Below are 18,030 nucleotides of genomic sequence, written 5' to 3' on the forward strand. Positions count from 1 at the left end.
CAACCTGTGCAGCCACACTCCACCACTCACCACCCCCCCCACCCCCCGCCAAACTCTTAAATCTGGTCAATCTTGAACTACCTTAATGTAGCAAACGCATCACGTTCTTCCCTCTGGTTCTTCCACCTTAGCTGAGATTCCATCACCCTAAAGATGTCCTTACGTACCTTTCAGTTTTAGCTAGAATCACTCCCAAAACGCAGACACAAGTGCACATGTGAACACACAAGGCAAAATTATGAACTCTAAAAGCACTGGGGCCTTAGATCTCTCTGGGTGGTATAGCTTACAACTTACTGAATAATCTTCCAGCCTTGAAAGTACTATATTCTACCTAGAAACATAATCCCTCCTAGTGAGAACATTAATGCTGTCTTTAGATACACTTGAAGATCTCATTATGATGCTTTCCTAGACCCAGACTAGACTGGGCAATTCAGGGAGTTCAAGAGAATTCAGAAAAGTCACATTTACTTTAAACACTTATAATCATCGAAGAATCTTGTCCCATCTCTCAGAGAATTATGGGGACTGCCTTTCCAAGTGCCTCTGGTGAGTATCATCTCTTAGACCTTCCCAAGGCCATCTAGTTCAATGTTCTCACTTAAGGATAAGACTGAAGCCTGGACGAATGTGACACTCTCTGAACAGCTCTACTATTATTGTTGAGGTTTTTTTCCTTTCAGAAATATTAGAGATAATATCCCAACTGCTCAAATGCTTTTATTTCCCTCCTGCATTGTCTGTGAAGAAACAGAAAGGTGAGTTTTTATTATACTCTCAAAGACTTGGAATATATGAAGCATGAAATGGGTAACAGAAATGTTATATACAAAAGGACAGTCCACCCAGAAAGTAACCCCCGTCTGCCACACATCACAGGTGTACCAATTAATTGATCTCACTGATGATATACAGCTTCAAGACTTGCATGGTCTTGAAGCAGAGGCTCATACTCTTAAAATTACTGGACTCTAAAATCCATGTTTTACATGATGGTGACTATAATTCTTTTTCATTTAATTTTTATTTGAACATCAAATAGGCTGAGAAAATTGCTTATAGGTGCTTGAGCATCCCACTGGATTCTTTACATTTTAAAGGTGCAAAAGAGGCTTACCAGTGTTTACTAAACACAGTAACCTGCAACATAACACAATCACATCACATCAGTAAAAGTATGCATTAGCAAAAAGGCATACTGATCCATCAAATGCAATCTGGCATCTGAGCTTTTTGCCATAAAAAGGAAAAAGTGACTTAACTGATGTCGCTTTTTGTATGACATCGATGTATCGTTTTAGGTGCCATGGGCAGGGTAAGGATAGTATAGTAGCAGAAAAGTTTCAACTGAGTGAATCTTGCTATTTCAACCATGAGAGAGGGGAATTGGCAAGTTGAGACTAAAACTCCAATGGTTTACTAAGAGGGCTATGAAATTTATTTTCAGAGAATGCACACTAAGAAGGGTAAACTGAGTCACAGAAATAGCATGGCCAGAAGAATGGAAACATCAGAAGCAGGTCAGAGAACCTGCCTATTAATTCTGCACTTTAGATATAACTCCTGGACTAATGAAGAGATGGAAATGGAATGAGGGAAAAGGCTGTAGCCCCAAGCATAAGGAAAACTGGGGAGACTGAACTTGAATTTGAAAACTTAAGAATTCCAAATTATATATATTTTTAAGAGGGTTCTTCAAAGTTGTTAGGACTTACATTCTCATTATACATGCTCAAAATTATGCATTATAAGACACATAAATTTTAGGAAATGAGACCTATTTAAATACATAGCTTTATATTTCTACCCACGGGCCCATTATGAAGATCAAATAAAGAATAATTTTGTGAACATATTTTGTATAATTAGGTAACATTATGAAAAAATATTATCATTATTTCCAGGAATATTTGAATCTATGCAGATAAAATATTCTGCCCTAATTTACTTTGCTGGTTCTAGAGAAAATTTCCAACTCTAGGGTGCCAAGGGATGCCTAGATATTTCAGAGGACTGTGAGTTACACAATACTGACTCAAAAAATAAGAAAAATTCAAGGAAGCTGAAGTGCAAGTGTAAAGCCCATCTAATGAGAGCCTCCAGTTTTTTCATTTTGTTATGTCCCTACTTGACAACAGGGACAATTAGGCCCTGCTGAAGAAACAACGTCCTTTCTGAAGAATTCTTGGTGATCGATGGGTGACCACAGGAAAGTGCTAGATTGCATATCATTTATAGTTTGAAAACACTGAGAGCCCTTTTTCTAACTGAAAATAAACTCATACACATTGTAAAAATTAAATAGAATGCTAAAGAATATAAAGTGAAAGTTCATTATGTTTCTCTCTGAAAGATAACCAATACTGCATTTTCTGTATAACCTTTGGGGTTGTTTTTACTCATATGCTATTCTTTGTATAAGGTATACAAATATACATGTAATGATCATGGTATTATCATTAGTATCATTCTATATAGAGTGGTCAGAGAGAATATTTGAGATCAGATACTTTCATTTTTATTATTATAAAATATATAACCTCCTATAATTTTATAAAAAATATATATTATATCCTTTATATATTATATACTATTATATATTTTTATACTATAAAAAATATAACCTCCTATAATTTTAAATAATGATTTATATGAAGGAATATCACTTCTGAGCTGATTACAGTTTCAATGAAGACAGAACCGAGAAAAGCCAAGAGGGTGGGGAAGACTATGGCTTTTGGGTGGCAGAAAAGGTAGAATAAATTGGTCAAGAATCTAGAGCAGTGGGAGTATACAGCCAGGAAAAAGGACAGGAAAGGACAGGACAGGACAGGACAGAAAAGGAAGGAAGAAAGGAAATGTGAGGACATAGAAGTAAAAGAGCAGAATGAAATATGACTGTTTATGGAGAAAAGTGTTCTAAACCCCAGTAACCAATTATAGTTGGCCCTGGAATAACACAGGTTTGAATTCCATAGTTCCACTTATACATGGATTTTTTTTCTGACAGATACCGTGCCGTACTGTAAGTACGTTTTTTCTTCCTTATGATTCTTTTCTCTAGCTTGCTCTATTGTGAGAACACAGTATATAATATACATAACATACAAGATATATGTTAATTGACTGTTACTAGTGAGGTTTCTGGTAAACAGGAGGCTATTAAGTTTTGGGGATGTCAAAAGTTATACATTGGTTTTGGACTGCTTGGGGGGTGTCAGCACCCTTAACCCCCATGTTGCTCAGGAGTCCACTGTACTGCCATTTCATTGTGCTCCCCTCCCTACTAACCTCCCTCTTCCTTCTTGCCAGAGAGAATGGAGTTTCAAGCACAACACAACCCCTCACCCCATCCCCTATTTGCCTTATGTAGGAAAATGGTCTATCAGCAAAACAATAGCTAGAAATTAAGCTGAGTAGGTTATACTATCAGATAAAAGCCTTCTTTGTAATGCCTATACCTCCTGCTATGAAAGGCTGTGGGTAGTAGATATACACCTACTGGGTTTCCAGGTTGGATCTGGAAACCATGATCTATGGTGTCCTGTCGGAGCCTGACAGTGAGAGGACAACCTCTAGAAGAACTTTAAAACCTTATCAGGGAGCCATGCAGAAAGAGGTAAGTTCTCCCTAGGTAATTGTGGCCTAATTGGTGACTCCATGGCCTAAATGGTGAACCAGTGGTAGAAGGAATTTGCTCCATTATCTTGGTTCTACATCATTATTATCAACCAATGGCAGATTATTTTAATTGAAGCCTATAAGAGAAGGATAACAAACAACAAACCTTTTTGCTACAAGTCTTTGAAGTATCCACCCCCAGACCCCCAGTCTAAGTGGATTATCCCCAAAAGACCACAGGATTAGGGAAAACATAGGTGCCACTGTCAGTAAAGCAGGGGAGGGCAGAAATCAGATAGTAAGGGAGTGGTAAGCATAGTGGAGAACTGTTTCTAGAAGTCTGATGGTAATTTCAAGGTCAGTGGAATGTCAGCTTTTAGAAGAGAAACAGGATAGAGGGCCTTTTGTTTGTTTTAAAGGATGGAAGAAGAGATATGAACCCTCAATTTAACTTCACTATAAAAGAACTTTGGCAAAATATCTTGTTATTTTTTCTTCTTTGGTGTCCCCCTTGGACAACTTCAAATACGTACAGCTTTTCTCCATGTTTGGTGCTTACACTCTTACGTCTGAGTTTGAACTAAAGTTATTAACACCAACTTATTTGTTTGTGTTTTTAAACTTAGGATATAATTTTCCACTCTGCTCATACCATGGATCTTTTTGGCCCGCCCCCTTTGAGTTTTTTCTATTGGTTTGTATAATCTTGATGTTCAGGGACTAACAAGCATGGCAATCCAACTAGGGTCTCATAAGACCCGTATCATCTCCCTGAAGGGTGAAATGATAGTTTTCTTTTGTTACAGAAAGTAAATCTTGTTCCTTTAATCTTCTTAAAGTATATTCAAAGCAAGAAAGATAAATGACATTAAATAAATGAAGAACAATTTGTCAACTATCAAAAATTTAAGAAAAAGGGATTTCTCTCTATATAAATTATCATCGGAATTATCCAATACATAGGCCCTTCCTTTTTCATCTTTCAAAGCCAAGCTTGGCATTTATCTAAGGTGATGTCATTCATTCATTCAACTAATGCTAATACCTACAAAATATGGGATATCATTTTAAGACCTGGTGTTTCAGTGATAAATTAGAGAGCTCTTGTCCTTGCCTTCTAGTAGGATATTAAAGACATAAAATAAAAGTTACATAAATGACTGTATTAAATTTTAGGAGGAAAATATATAAGGTCCTAAGATGGCTTGTAAACCAAGCCATTATTATTATTATTTTTTGAAGATTTTATTTATTTATTTGTGAAAGAGAAAGAGAGAGGATAAGAGAGAGCATGAGGAGAGAGATCAGTGGAGAAGCAGACTTCCTGCTGAGCAGGGAGTCCAATGCAGGACTTGACCCTGGGACTCCAGGATCATGACCTGAGCTGAAGGCAGTCACCTAACCAACTGAGCCACCCAGGCACCTGCAAGCCATTATTTTAAACTGGAATCACAGGGACCAACATTTTGGGGATGTGGCAGATAATCAGACTAGATAATGAGAGGATGCTTTCCACACTAAGCTTGAGAAGATTCTAGATGAAGGGAGTAGAGAACAGCATATCTCTAAGCAGAAGCCTTAAAGCAGAAAGGCCCTATTACGTTCAAGAAACTGAGACAAAGACATATAGCTATGACCTGACTGAAGCAGAGAGTTGCTCAAGATGAGACTGGAGAGATGAGAAGTTCTCGATCATGAAAGGGAGACCATGTAAGAACTGTAACCAGGGAAGGAAGGAAGAATCAAGAATGACTCATCACAGACATTCCCTCGGGCAACTGATCAAGCTGAACATCATTAGTAAGTCATGTTGATAGCATGTGCCCTTAATTGGGTTGGGTTCCTCCCCAGAAAACCAATGACTGGCATTAGTCTAATCATTAGAAAAACATCAAACAAACCAAAATTGAGGGATGTTCTACAAAATAGCCGACCAGGACTCCTCACAGCTGTCAAAGTCATCAAAGGCAAGGAAAGTCAGTATCAAGGGGTCTAAGGAGAAAGACATGACAGCTAAATTTATAATGGTATCTGAAAGGGATCTCAGAACATAAAAAGGATATTGGGTAAAGGCTAAGGAAATCCCAATAAAGTATGGGCTTTAGTTAATAACCATCTATCAATGCTGGCTCATTGGCTGTGTCTAATATATTGTTCTGATGTAAGATCTTAATGAAGGAGAAATGGGGTGAGGGATATATGGGAACTCTGTACTACCTCTGTAACTTTTCTGTTAACTTTTTAAAAGATTATTTTTAAAAATGAGTCCTAAGTTTCTAGACTTAGCAAATTAGTTGATAGTGGTGCCATTTTACGAAATGAGAAAGACAAGGAGACCAAATGGGATGAAGGTAGGAGGAGGGGGAAACAAGTTTCAGGAGGCAGCAACATATTACTAAGGAGTACCTGACATTAGAATATCCAAAGAAAGAGAGGTGAGGAACATGGGAATGGAGGTCTGGATGATGCCTTGGAACTAAATAAGAAAGGAGAGCAGGGGCTGTCAGGAGCTGGGGGAGGGTAAAGAATAATGGGAACAGAGTTTCTGTTTGGGATGCTGAAAACATTCTGGAGATGAACAGAGGTGACGGTTGCACAACCATGTGAATACATTTAATGCCACTGGACTGTACACATATAAGTGGTTGAAATGGTAAATAAATAAAATTTCATGTATATTTTACCATAATAAAAAAGCCATAAATGACTGGGTGGCAGAAACACAAGTACTTGTTTTATTATCCTTTTCGGCATTACAGATGTAGTAATAACAGTAAAGTACACACAAACCCACAAAGTGCTGACAAGAACAATGAAGGTGGTGACTGGCACCTATTCTAGATGGAAAGTTAAGGAGAATGTGTTTGAAGTGGGGACTTTCAGTTGCTTGACCTTCTATTAGGCATCCTTCCTAGAAGGAACCTTTTTTCACATATTCTTGGCCCCTCTATGACCAATAAGGATGATAACTTCATCTAGAGACAAAGATGCTGGCTTGCATTTGAATCCCAGCAGCAACTCTTACATGTACTGTGACCTTGTCTGCTTTTCAACCTTTTTAAAAAGATATATTATCTATTTTAGAGAGACCAGGTTGCGGGGGTGGTGGTGGGGTGGGTCGGGTGGGGGGGATGGGGCATGCACAGGAGAAAGAATGATTGTAGGGAGGGGCAGAGGAGATAATCTTTAGGCTGACTCCCAGCTGATGGGAGTCCAACCTGGGGCTCTATCCCACAACCCATTAAGATCACAACCTGAGCTGACATCAAGAGTCAGTCGCTTAACCCACTGGGCAACCCAGGCGTCCCTGTTTTTCAACTCTTCTAAGCCCCGTTTTCCTTATCTGTAAAATGGAGCTAATATTTGTCTTGAAGGTTTAGGTGAAGACTGAGTAAGGTTTATTAAAATATATATGTGTATATATGTATGTATTATTGGATCTTAAGATGTACTCAAAGGGCAGTTTTATTACTGTACACAGTGTCTTTGGACAGAGAATTCTGCCAGTCTCCTTCAAGTGTGCAAACCCAGAGTGGCAAACCCTGCACCCGCTTCAAGGTGGAAGGTTCTATTACACAGTAGAGCAGAACCCATTGTTTCTGGCTATCAGGCTGAAAGCAGTCCTCTGGGACTTCTCCCTAGAACACCTCTGATAAACAGACGGTTTCTATTCATGATCTTTCTGCCTGAGTCACAAGTTCTCACTCCTGCAGAACAGGGCAATTTCCTTTTGAGTACTGACATCCTTTTGGGGATTCTGCAAAGGAAAACTCCTTAATTTGAAAGGTAGCCAATGGTCACAAAATACTCTGTTCAGAACCTTCCTTTTTTTCTCAGAATATGTGATCAGTATCCATGGGTATTTTTAGGCATGCACAGCTGTACATCGCCTGGTGTGAGACGCAGTGACATGAAACATGGAGGGGATATTGCAGCTCTGATGCCGCTGCCCACAGCCTCTCCTTAGATTGCATTTCCGTTACCTCCTTCCCAATCTGTCTCAGCAGGATACAAGTCAGCACATTCAGAAATCACATATAAGTGCAAGCTACACATTTCTTAACTCTCCCCAAGATGAGGAATATTTTATCTCAGGTTTGAAGGAATTTCTTTAAAATTTTGACAATAACTTTAACTTATAATACCAGATTACCAAAAAAAAAAAAAAAAAAAAAACCCTCCAGGACTCTTAATTGTAAAGTTCATGCTGGATTTCGATAGGAAACATTTAGGAGCAGCTGGATATGATAAGATATGTTAGGGCAGGGAGAACTCTTTATTCTTCACTTAAAATCCTAGTTAACTGTGAAGGTAGTCAGTTCTCATGTTTGCTTTACGTTTGTGAAATACCTCTGGGTCCAACGGGAATAAGTAAATTAGTCTACTAAGACAAGGAACATAACTTTAAAATATTTTCAAATGGAGAACAGAGCATTCCTATAACAGTACTAGATAGCTAAACCAAGTACAAACAGTTGGAAGATTTAATCTGAGTCTAAATATGCTTCATTTGTATAGCATTTTAAACATTCACAAAATGCTTTCAGACTTATTGCTTCTGATTCTTGGATTATGAGTTCGGGTGTACACATAATGGTAATATCCACTGCAGAAATAAATAAGGTTCAGGACGAATGATGCCCCAAGAGCCACTCTGTTTTGTTTTGCTTTTTGGAAAAAAGTGCCACGCACTTGAGCTGGAAAAATTGATTAGTTTCCTGGTTATGTGATATACTTGAAGTTGAGACTAGGCAAACTCTTAAGTACTCATATTCCTGAGTTCACCTAGAAATTAGTAAAGACATCTACCTCACAGGATTATAAGGGAGCAAGAGACACAAAAATAAACCTGAAAGCCATAAATGTTCAACAGCTATAAGGAACAAGAAGCTCAAGAAGAGAGATGCTTGAGGTCAAGTCACCTCTCCCTAAGTGTCCTTGGTTCCCTGAGCACTCCAAGCTACCTGCAGAGGGCCAGCATTCCATTATGACTGTCCACTCAAGGTCACACCACCAGCCTCTCTCCTCAGAAAACATCTACCCAATGGTACTGAGTATTATAATAATATTCAACAGCAATAATTCTGAAGGAAATGGGGACAGTATTAATTGGGTTAGGAGACAGGAAAGTCCTTTTTGAAGAGCCAATCACTTTTAATTGGAATAATCATACGAACATTTCTTTAAAACTGCCAAGTCACTGTATTAACAAGAATCACGATTCTTATGATTTCCCACTGGAGGAAAGAAAATCGATCACAGTCCCAGGTTAAATTAGGGGAAACTGTAAGGCCTGGGGCTCATCAACAAACATTGTTGCCTGAAAAGGAAGTGCTAATCCCTCATTTCTCAAACTTCACTCCCCAGCAGAGAAACCTTTCGCCCTTAAGATAGAAGGCTGATGATTGGTGTGACTTGAAAAATATTATTCCTACCCATACATTTAATTCCTTCCTGAAAACCTGCTAAAACACTTCCCACTGAATTCCCATAGCTTCCAACACCACAGGTCAACCATTTATGCTGGGCTGAAGCAAGGATTAGAGCAGGAAGTTTCTCACAAGTTCACGGCTCTCCTGGCCCCATCACCTGGGCATGGGCACATACATTCATCGGACATCCAAAGAGGAGAATTCAGCTCCTCTGCATTTTAAAACAGGAAGGCCTCTCTTAGGGTTCATTTTAGGAGCCCCCGAACTAAACTATGACCTGATGCTTTAGTCTTCTCTAAGAGTTGTCAGAACACAAGTAGAACTCTTGTTTAAATACGGCAGGGCAAAGCAACAAATCCAGCAGTCAGCAAGGAAGAGAAAGAATGGAGACTGCTCACCTTAATTTAGCCCTGAGGAAACCGCAGTTTATCAGGGAGTCCCAGACACTCTCCTCAGAGGATCCAGGAGACACCTTATGTCCCACCCAGAGGATTTAAAAGTCCTAAGAGTGGTTTTCCTTCAGATTTGCCTTGCAAAGATTCCTGAGCAGGCACTGTCTCAGTGAATCAAGGTTGGTCATCAGAGCAACCTCCCAGAATAGGGAGATTTTCCTCCTCACATCTCTTTCCTCAGACAGAGCCCCAGTCAGATCACAAGCTTACTTCCAGTTAAGATTTTAAAAATTATCATAAAGTGTCCCACAAAGGGGAACTGCTTCACAAGGATCAAGCAGCAGAGACTTCTTCCCCGTTTCCTCCAAGAGGACCCTTGGGTTTCCTCAGGAGGGTGACAGAATCAGAAGCAGGGTCTGGGGGTTCTGAGTTCAACAGTGAATTCTGCGTCCTTGGAGGGTGAGCAGATTTAAGAGAAAGTCTGGACCCCTCGTTCTTGGTTTACTTCTCCGTAATCCATTTCAAGATTTATCACACATGCATCACCAGCTGACTTTGGTTGCACACTCAAGGGCACTTCTGGGAATGACACGGTGGGTTTTCTATGAAAAAGGACAGCAAACACAGCAGGACAGAAGGCAGGCATTCTGAATTCTCATTCAAGCTGAATCACCTTGGGCAAGTCTTTAGAGATGGATAGTTCTGAATTTCTCCAATTTGCTATATCACCCTTCCTTGTAACAATGAAATGAGATGATGGATCTAGTAATCTGTTAAAAACTGTTATATTAACTTCTTTAACAAAGTATTGTTTATTTGAAACTGTCATTATGTATCTCACAAATATGACTTCAAGAGAGTGGCAATCCAGCCCAGTGACCAAGAGGAGGACATGTGTTCTGAAAACCAAACTGAGACATGCAATCCACTGGGTACATTTATGAGACAATGGAACACAGAATTTGTCACTTAGAACTACCCCACCAAATCAAGTTTCTTAACACAAATCAGATGCTGTTGGGCCACTGAGCTTCACCAGTCTTGCCTTAGTTCCACAAGAAATGGAACAAAGTGGAACTAGTTACACTTTGAGGAGGATTACAAGCATCTGTGAAGCTTCTTCAAGAAGGATCAGAAAATGTATTTTTGTAAAGTGCTAGATTATAAATATCAACTTTGGAGGTCCCATTTTGGTTTCTGTTGCACATACTTTTCTTTTCTTTTTTGATAACCCTTCACCAATACAAAAAAAAAAAAAAAATTCTTGGCCCATGGCCATAAAGAAACAGGCTGAAGGCTGCACTTGGCCCCAACTCCTACTTTGAAATGACAGTGATGAGACTTAGGAACTCTAGGGCAACATGAGAATAGAAGGGGTTAATAGCTCAAATCCACAGTTTTTTCCTGACCTCCCAATGTGTACTTTCTATATTTTGATACTTGTTCTGTGCTTCTGTTGTGACAGATGCTGCTTGATCAATTATAGTCAAGTCCTGTTGTTCACTTTGTATCTTACATACACTTACATGTAGAAGTTTTTATAGAAATTTATATCTTTAAAATATTTTATATATAATAAGCACTCAATTATAATAACAACAAATAATATAAATAGTATACATTAGACTCTATTTTACTCTATTTTATGTGGGTCTTCTTTTATAAGAGATTTGGGGCTTCTGGCTCAAATCCACTTGGGTCCAAAACCAAGACCTTCTACCTATTTGCTTCATCTGGAGTAAATTACTCGACTTCTTTAAACCTCTCTCCCTCTTGGGACGCCTGGGCGGCTCAGTTGGTTAAGTAGCTGCCTTCGGCTCAGGTCATGATCCCAGCGTCCTGGAATCGAGTCCCACGTCGGGCTCCTTGCTCAGCGGGGAGCCTGCTTCTCCCTCTGCCTCTGCCTGCCATTCTGTCTGCCTGTGCTCGCTCTCTCCCCCTCTCTCTCTCTGATAAATAAATAAAATCTTAAAAAAAAAAAAAAACTCTCTCCCTCTTATGTAAAATGGAAATTGTCATGCTTACACCACTGAGTGTGAGAACTTAGTGAGACGAAGCACATGGAAGACTCCACCCCCAAGTCTGGCACTACTTAATAAGGACTCAATTCCACTCCTAGTCATACCCTTCTCAATCACTCTTTCCATCAGCTATAGCAGTGGATCTGAGACAAACATTTTTTGCTATGTTTAACTGAACTACGAATGTGAAGTTACCTAGCTGTGCCTACACAACCAAACAACCGGCAGAATGTCTGTCAATCATGTTATTTGGGAATCCAGTCATGGTATTTAGAGTATTGATAGATCCTAACAGATTGCTGTGGCATAACTCCCTGAGATAAACTTGGCCTTGACTGGATTGCCATTAGAGCATTTTGTTTCTCTATTCTTAAACACACCTTCTGGAAAGAATATCAGAAGCTGTAATGCCCAGGAGAGATAAAACATTTGGATGATCAAATCAGTTATTCACTGCTTCACCCCAGAGGTTTTAGTGTCTTGGAAACAGTCAATTAACAAGTTATATCACCGGGGGAAAAAAGATGAAAAGAAATGGGATGAATTTTCTGCTCCCTTCAGTGTCTTGGTCACTTCCTTTAGTATAGGAATAAGCCTCCTCTTCTATCTACGCCAACTCTTCTATATCATAAATGGGAGAAAGTCATAGAATACCAGAGATCTATTGCTGTTTACATGGCCCCACTCTCTTTTAATATAGGAAGGACACTATGATATGGGCAGACATAATAAATTAGATGATCCAACTGAATGACCTAATTAATCTTCTGTTATGGTTCTATCCAATTTTCTACTGCCTTTTTAGGTAAATGTCAGATGAAATCGAATGGTGCAGGGCATAAAATAAAATGTTTCCCTTTGATGAAAGATTTTGCTCATGGGAGCCAACATGGTAAGTCTATACTTTTGTAATACCATCCTGGTGTCTCATGGTCTGATCCAACCTACCTCTTCAACTTTCCTTCCCATATTCCCATACCCACTGCTGAAACCATTGAGAATAACCCTGACTGTTCCATTCTTATGCTTTAGTGCACGCTGTACCCTTTTCTTGGAGATCCTTCTTCTTCCCCAGCCATGGAATGAATGATTGTATCCCCCCAAATTCATATGCTGAAGTTCTAGACCCTAGTTTGATGGTATTTAGAGACGGGGCCTTTGGGAGAAAATGAGGTCTTATGACAGTGGAGCCCTCATGCTGGACTAGTGCCCTTATAAGAAGAGTGAGGAGATCTTGCTGGCTCATACTTTCCCACTCACTACCCCTACCCTATGAAGATACAGCAAGAGGGTAGCTCTGTATAAATCAAAAGGAGGGCTCTTACCAGAATCCAACAATGCTGGTACCCTGATCGCAGACTTCCAGCCTTCAGAACTGTGAGAAATAAATGTTTGCTGTTGAAATCACCTCACCTATAGTATACTTATTACAGGACCCCAAACTAAGATATTCCATTAACATGGTAAAACCCTACGTCTCTTTAAATGTTCTATTAAACCAAGCCTCTACTAGGTTAGTGCCACCTTCTCCTCTGTGGTTGCAGAAGTCCCAATAGCCTCTATATAGGACCCATATATCATGTGTCATTTTTTACTTCCTACCTTTTCTCCCAGGATAGACCCTAAGCATTGGAATTGTGATTAATCATCTTTGTATTCTAGATGTCCCCACAGAGTAACTGGTTGCAACAAATTTTGTGCCAATAAATGTTGAAGAGTACAGGAAAAAATAAGTATTTCTGGTATGTTAATATCTGTCGTTTATAGAGCACTCCATGTGCTTTTATACAAGGACTGAATACTGCAGGGAGATGGAAAAGTAGGCTTAAAATACAGAATGATGAGGATGACATGAGTGATGGATTTTCTCTTGGTTTTAAATATGGGTAATGTCCTCTTTATAGATATGTGTGTGTGTGTGTGTGTCTGTGTGTGTGTGTGTCTGTGTGAGAGAGAGAGAGAGAGATACCTACCTCTGGAACTTGACTTCTTTTCTGGGAAGAGGTAGAGTTGAAGGGAACTCCCCAGTCCTGCTCATCTTTGTGAGCAAGCTAGGCTCCAGATCCCTTTGGAATCCATCAGACAGATAAGATGGGAGACCCTGGGGTCTGCTCTGTTCCTCCCTTTTTGCCATCATTAAGGAGGTGAAATCACCACAGAAGGATTGTCATCCTTGTCCAAATATTTTTTCTTTGAGCTTATATAAAGATGAACAAAACATATCTCAAAAGGTGGAGGCAAATTAGCTTCCAGCCTCTGTAATACAGTTTCTCTGAAAACAAAGTCCCTTCTGTGTTCCAATGGCTTACTGTTACCAGGGAATGGTACCAACTCACTGACAAGCTTAGGGAGCTCATATCAAAAAACATGAAACAAACAAACAAAGAGGATATTCCTGCAATTTTTATAGAAATGCTTTCATTCTGATTTTGGGTCTTCATTAGAGGTGGGACTCTCTTCTAGTGAGGCAAGATAAGCTGCTTTATTTCCTGGCAAAACCTCTTTCTGATTTTGCCACTGAGTAACCCCCAAAGAGAATGCAGTATTTACAAACAAGGCTTCGGGCATGTTGTCCTATACTTCCTTGTCCTCTCACAGCTCCAAACACCTCTTAAAATAGCTTTGCAAGTGCCTTCCCAACATTCCCCAGGAGCACGTCACATTCCAGTGTAAGTGACAGGGGTCTGAGAGAGCATTCTGTCACCTCACTGCAAGTTTCTCTGGACCATGAAATGCCCAGTGTCCCAGACAACACCAATTCCTCAACTCACCACCAAATGCTTCTCCTTGCCACTTTCCTCTGATATCAAACAAAGCAAAAAGACAACCAAAAAAATGGCCATTTCATTTTGAAAATATTTGTGCTGACAGTGATTATGCTTATGGTTATTAGGACTTCAGGACGGAAGTAATCTGCTCTTTGGAAGAAAAGTACCTTGACAGAATTGGAGGGATGACATGAGAATACAGCTTTCCAATCTGTCTTTTCCCCCCCTTACTCTAAAGATACTGCATGGACAATTTCTGACAATTTGGCATTACATAAATGTGAAAACAGAGTTTCCTAATAACCTCATGAGTAGGGGAAGAACTGGATGTTGATGTCGTTCTCCAAAAGGCTTCACTCATCATATTTCCCTCTGCTTTGTAAAAGATGTCATGCATCTCCAGGGAACAAATACACTGTGCAATTTGTTTTTAATTATTCCTTATTATGTAAAGTTTAAAGGTTGAGTTGATATCTCTTTATAAGCATCAACATATTTAAAAAAATATTAGTCCAAATAGGTACTGCAAAGACAAATGAAAGCCCCAATTACTTACATGTGACTCAGCAGCAAAAATGAATGGCTGAGATCACCAAAATGTCCAGAAAGCAGGAAAGCAGCAACTCTCAGGACTGGAGTAGACTAGTGAACCAGGGTTGACTCTCGGCAGGGACCCAGAAGAATGACACGATGACTGATTCATGTTCCGATAGGTTAGCACCATGTCATATCTGCCATTAAAGCTCTGGTGATCACTCATGTTTGAACCTCAGCCTTTACAACAGAATCTTACCACTAACTGAAGGACCTCTTTGGAAGTCATCCAGGAAACAAAACAAGGGAGATGGAGAAAGAAGTCCCATACAAATGAGGAAGAATTACAAGGGCTTTGTTTGTTTTTTTGTATTCTTTTGTTTGGAGTTCATATCTTTCTTCAAAGGAATTAAACTCTAAGATTAAAAATAATCATGGAACATTCCACAGAGGTAGTCATAGTGAAGGAACGAAAGTCACAAGGCTTGGGTGTCAGGATGTTTAGGCTCCAAATCCTGGCACTATCACCTTAAACTATTGTCTCTCACATGACAACTCACTACAACTTCTTGGTCACGGTCTTCTTAACTTATAAAATAAAGGGGCTAAACCAGATGAGGTTGAACACTTCACTAAACTCTTGAATGTGAAGTTGAAGGAACTGAAGGTAAACTGACAACGATGAAATTGTCTCCAAGGTCATCTTCTTAATCTCTACTCTACACTGCCTGACAGTGGGGAAATCCTTTGGGAGACATGGAAGCCTCAAGTCAGGGAAAGAGTTCAAAGCCTTTTCTTTTTAAGCTCTGAAGGAGGTGGTGAAGGCCCGTGGAAGACTCGCACAGCCTGGAATCACAGGGCTGCTTGAGTGTTGAGGCCATGGCAGTGTTGTTGTGAGAGACTGCTTAGCCCGAGAGAGGGTGACATGGACATATGTGGACCCCAACCCCTTTGATGAGTGATATGCATATGTGATGACAGAGAGAGGTCAGCTAGGAGGGAAAAATGTTGGCACAAGCATAGTGATGTGTACAAAGTAAGTGTTTAGCAAATACCTGCTGAGTGAATGAATAAAAAAACAAATAAACGAATCCTCAAATTCTATGCGTTAAGACCAAAGCTATAGTATGGCAATTTATCCAATACAGTACTTAGTTTCATGATATAAATTGTTCTCTATCTTTGGTTATGTATCTTGCAGACGGAATCAAACAAAAAGAACCACTGTAAATCCATCCAGTATAGGGAAAAGGTGATGTATTGAAATCTAATGTGATCTGTGCTCTAAAATTTATTTCAACATAGGTTCCACATAAAAGCAAACACGCTGTGTCCATTCCTAAGTTCATATCCTAGATATTAATTAGATTTAGCTTAAATAAATTAATACTACTACCAGGTACCTAAAAAGGTAGCCCATATATTCTCAGGTATAGGTGAAGTGTTGGTTTTTAAAAGTGGGAAAATGTGCCAGAAGGGAAGATTTCCTCTGAAAAAAAATTTTTTTATTTTACCTATAAAGAGAGATTCTTTGAGCTTTTTCAGAAAATGATGACTTGCTATTATGAAAACAACAGAAGAAGCAAGTTAGCGTAGTAAGAAACTTCAGACATTCAGGAGATTATTGGCACAAAATTATCATTAAAAAAATATTTATGGAGCTCTGTTATGTGACAAGAATAGAGCTGGACATAAGATTCAATGCCGAAAAGAAGAATCTAAAAAGAAAATACGAATCTTGCCCATATAAAGTAGGTTTCTTCTAATGAAACCGGAGAATATCAATGACAATTCATTGTGTAAAGGAGTTGAATATAAGGTATGTGTGGGAACCGAAGAGGGGGCCTAAGCAAAGCTATTAAAATTCAAGTTAGAAAAAGTGGATGCTGTTCATTAGGTGCCCAGCGCAAAGGCCATGCTGGAGTAGTTGGAATGACTATATCCACGTTATGAAATAGCATCACTTTTCCTGACGGCAGAGAACAGAGGAAAGGGCACAGCCCATAGAAGCATGAAACCACCTCTTAGGACTTTGTTTACTTCTCAAAAATAGTAACAAGAATGCTCAGTCTGCTACTGGTAAAACAAATTAAGATTTACAGAGCTCCATTCGGGGGTCCATAGAAGTATCTTGGGTAAGCTTTTGGCTTTTACTTAGCTTCAACAAGAACACTGGCTGTTGAAGCTTGGAAGGTCAAATGGGAGGGAGAAATGGAAAACAAACAGCTCTGTGGTGTCCTTTTTCTTACCTCTTGTTGCTTAGGCAGACTCAATGGAGTAGAATTATCACCAAAACTAGAAAAACAAACTGTTTAAGCTTTCCAATCGAAAGGTGAACGATTTTTGCTGCCCGAATTACCAAAACAAAACAAAACAATACAAACAACCAACCAAAAAAAGCCTTATGAAAAAGATAATATAGGGAAAATAAAAATAGTTCAATAAAAACCACAAGATGCCAAGTAACAATGTTCTTTTCTCACTAACTGCTGAAATAGGGGTAGGGTGGGTTAAAGGGGGAGAAAAAAGAGAATTAAAATATTCAGAACATGAGTTCTGTTGTGCCTATTATTGGAAAGCTCTAGAATTTAAGAACATGGAACTGTAAGATTACAGAAAATCCAACATAAGAATAAAATAATAGCCATGATGAAGTGAAAAAAAAAATTTCCCTAATGTATAGCTCAAAGGTATCTTCAAGAAGTTAAAAAAAATTTGCTGATTTAATGAGAATACCAAAGAAATACAACTGAATATTATTTAGCACTAAAAACCAATGAACTACAATAAGCCATGAAAAGACATGGAGGAACCTTAAATACACATTAGTAAGTGAAAGAAGCCATTCTGAAAACTATGTGCTGTGATTCCAAATATATGACATTCTGTAAGAAGCAAAGCTGTGCAGACAATAAAAGTATCCAGTGATTGCCAGAGATTAGGAGAGAGAGAGGGATAAACTGGGGCACGCAGAAGATTTTTAGAGCAATGAAACTATTCTTTGTGACACTATAATGGTAGATACATGCCATTATACGTTTGTCAAAACCTACAGGATGCACAACACGAAGGGTGAACCCTTACGTAAAGCTATGGCCCCTGCATAACTATGCTGTGTTAACAGAGGCTCATTCAGTCTAACAAATGTACCACTCTTGTGGGGGATGTGGATAATGGGGCAGTGTATAGGGGGCAGGGAGTTTATGGGAAGGCTCTGTACTTTCTACTCCACTTTGTTGTTAGCCTAACACCATTCTAA

At 39.2% G+C, this 18,030-nt stretch overlaps 1 protein-coding gene across 6 annotated transcripts in view; it reads right to left on the bottom strand.

Moving 5' to 3' along the window:
• CHRM2 (cholinergic receptor muscarinic 2) overlaps positions 1-18,030 on the bottom strand; it is a 142,979-nt gene that overhangs the window by 112,608 nt on the left and 12,341 nt on the right. The window contains exon 1 of one of the 6 annotated variants that reach the window (XM_082692164.1): positions 12,795-12,808. The exons of the other annotated variants lie outside the window; for them this stretch is intronic. The gene's annotated coding sequence lies outside the window, so the exon portion shown is untranslated. Of the gene's footprint in view, positions 1-12,794; positions 12,809-18,030 lie in introns of those variants that run through there. 6 annotated transcript variants of the gene reach the window in all.

Source organism: Mustela nivalis (assembly GCF_964662115.1).
Source record: "Mustela nivalis genome assembly, chromosome: 12".
In the NCBI taxonomy this organism is placed as follows: domain Eukaryota; kingdom Metazoa; phylum Chordata; class Mammalia; order Carnivora; family Mustelidae; genus Mustela; species Mustela nivalis.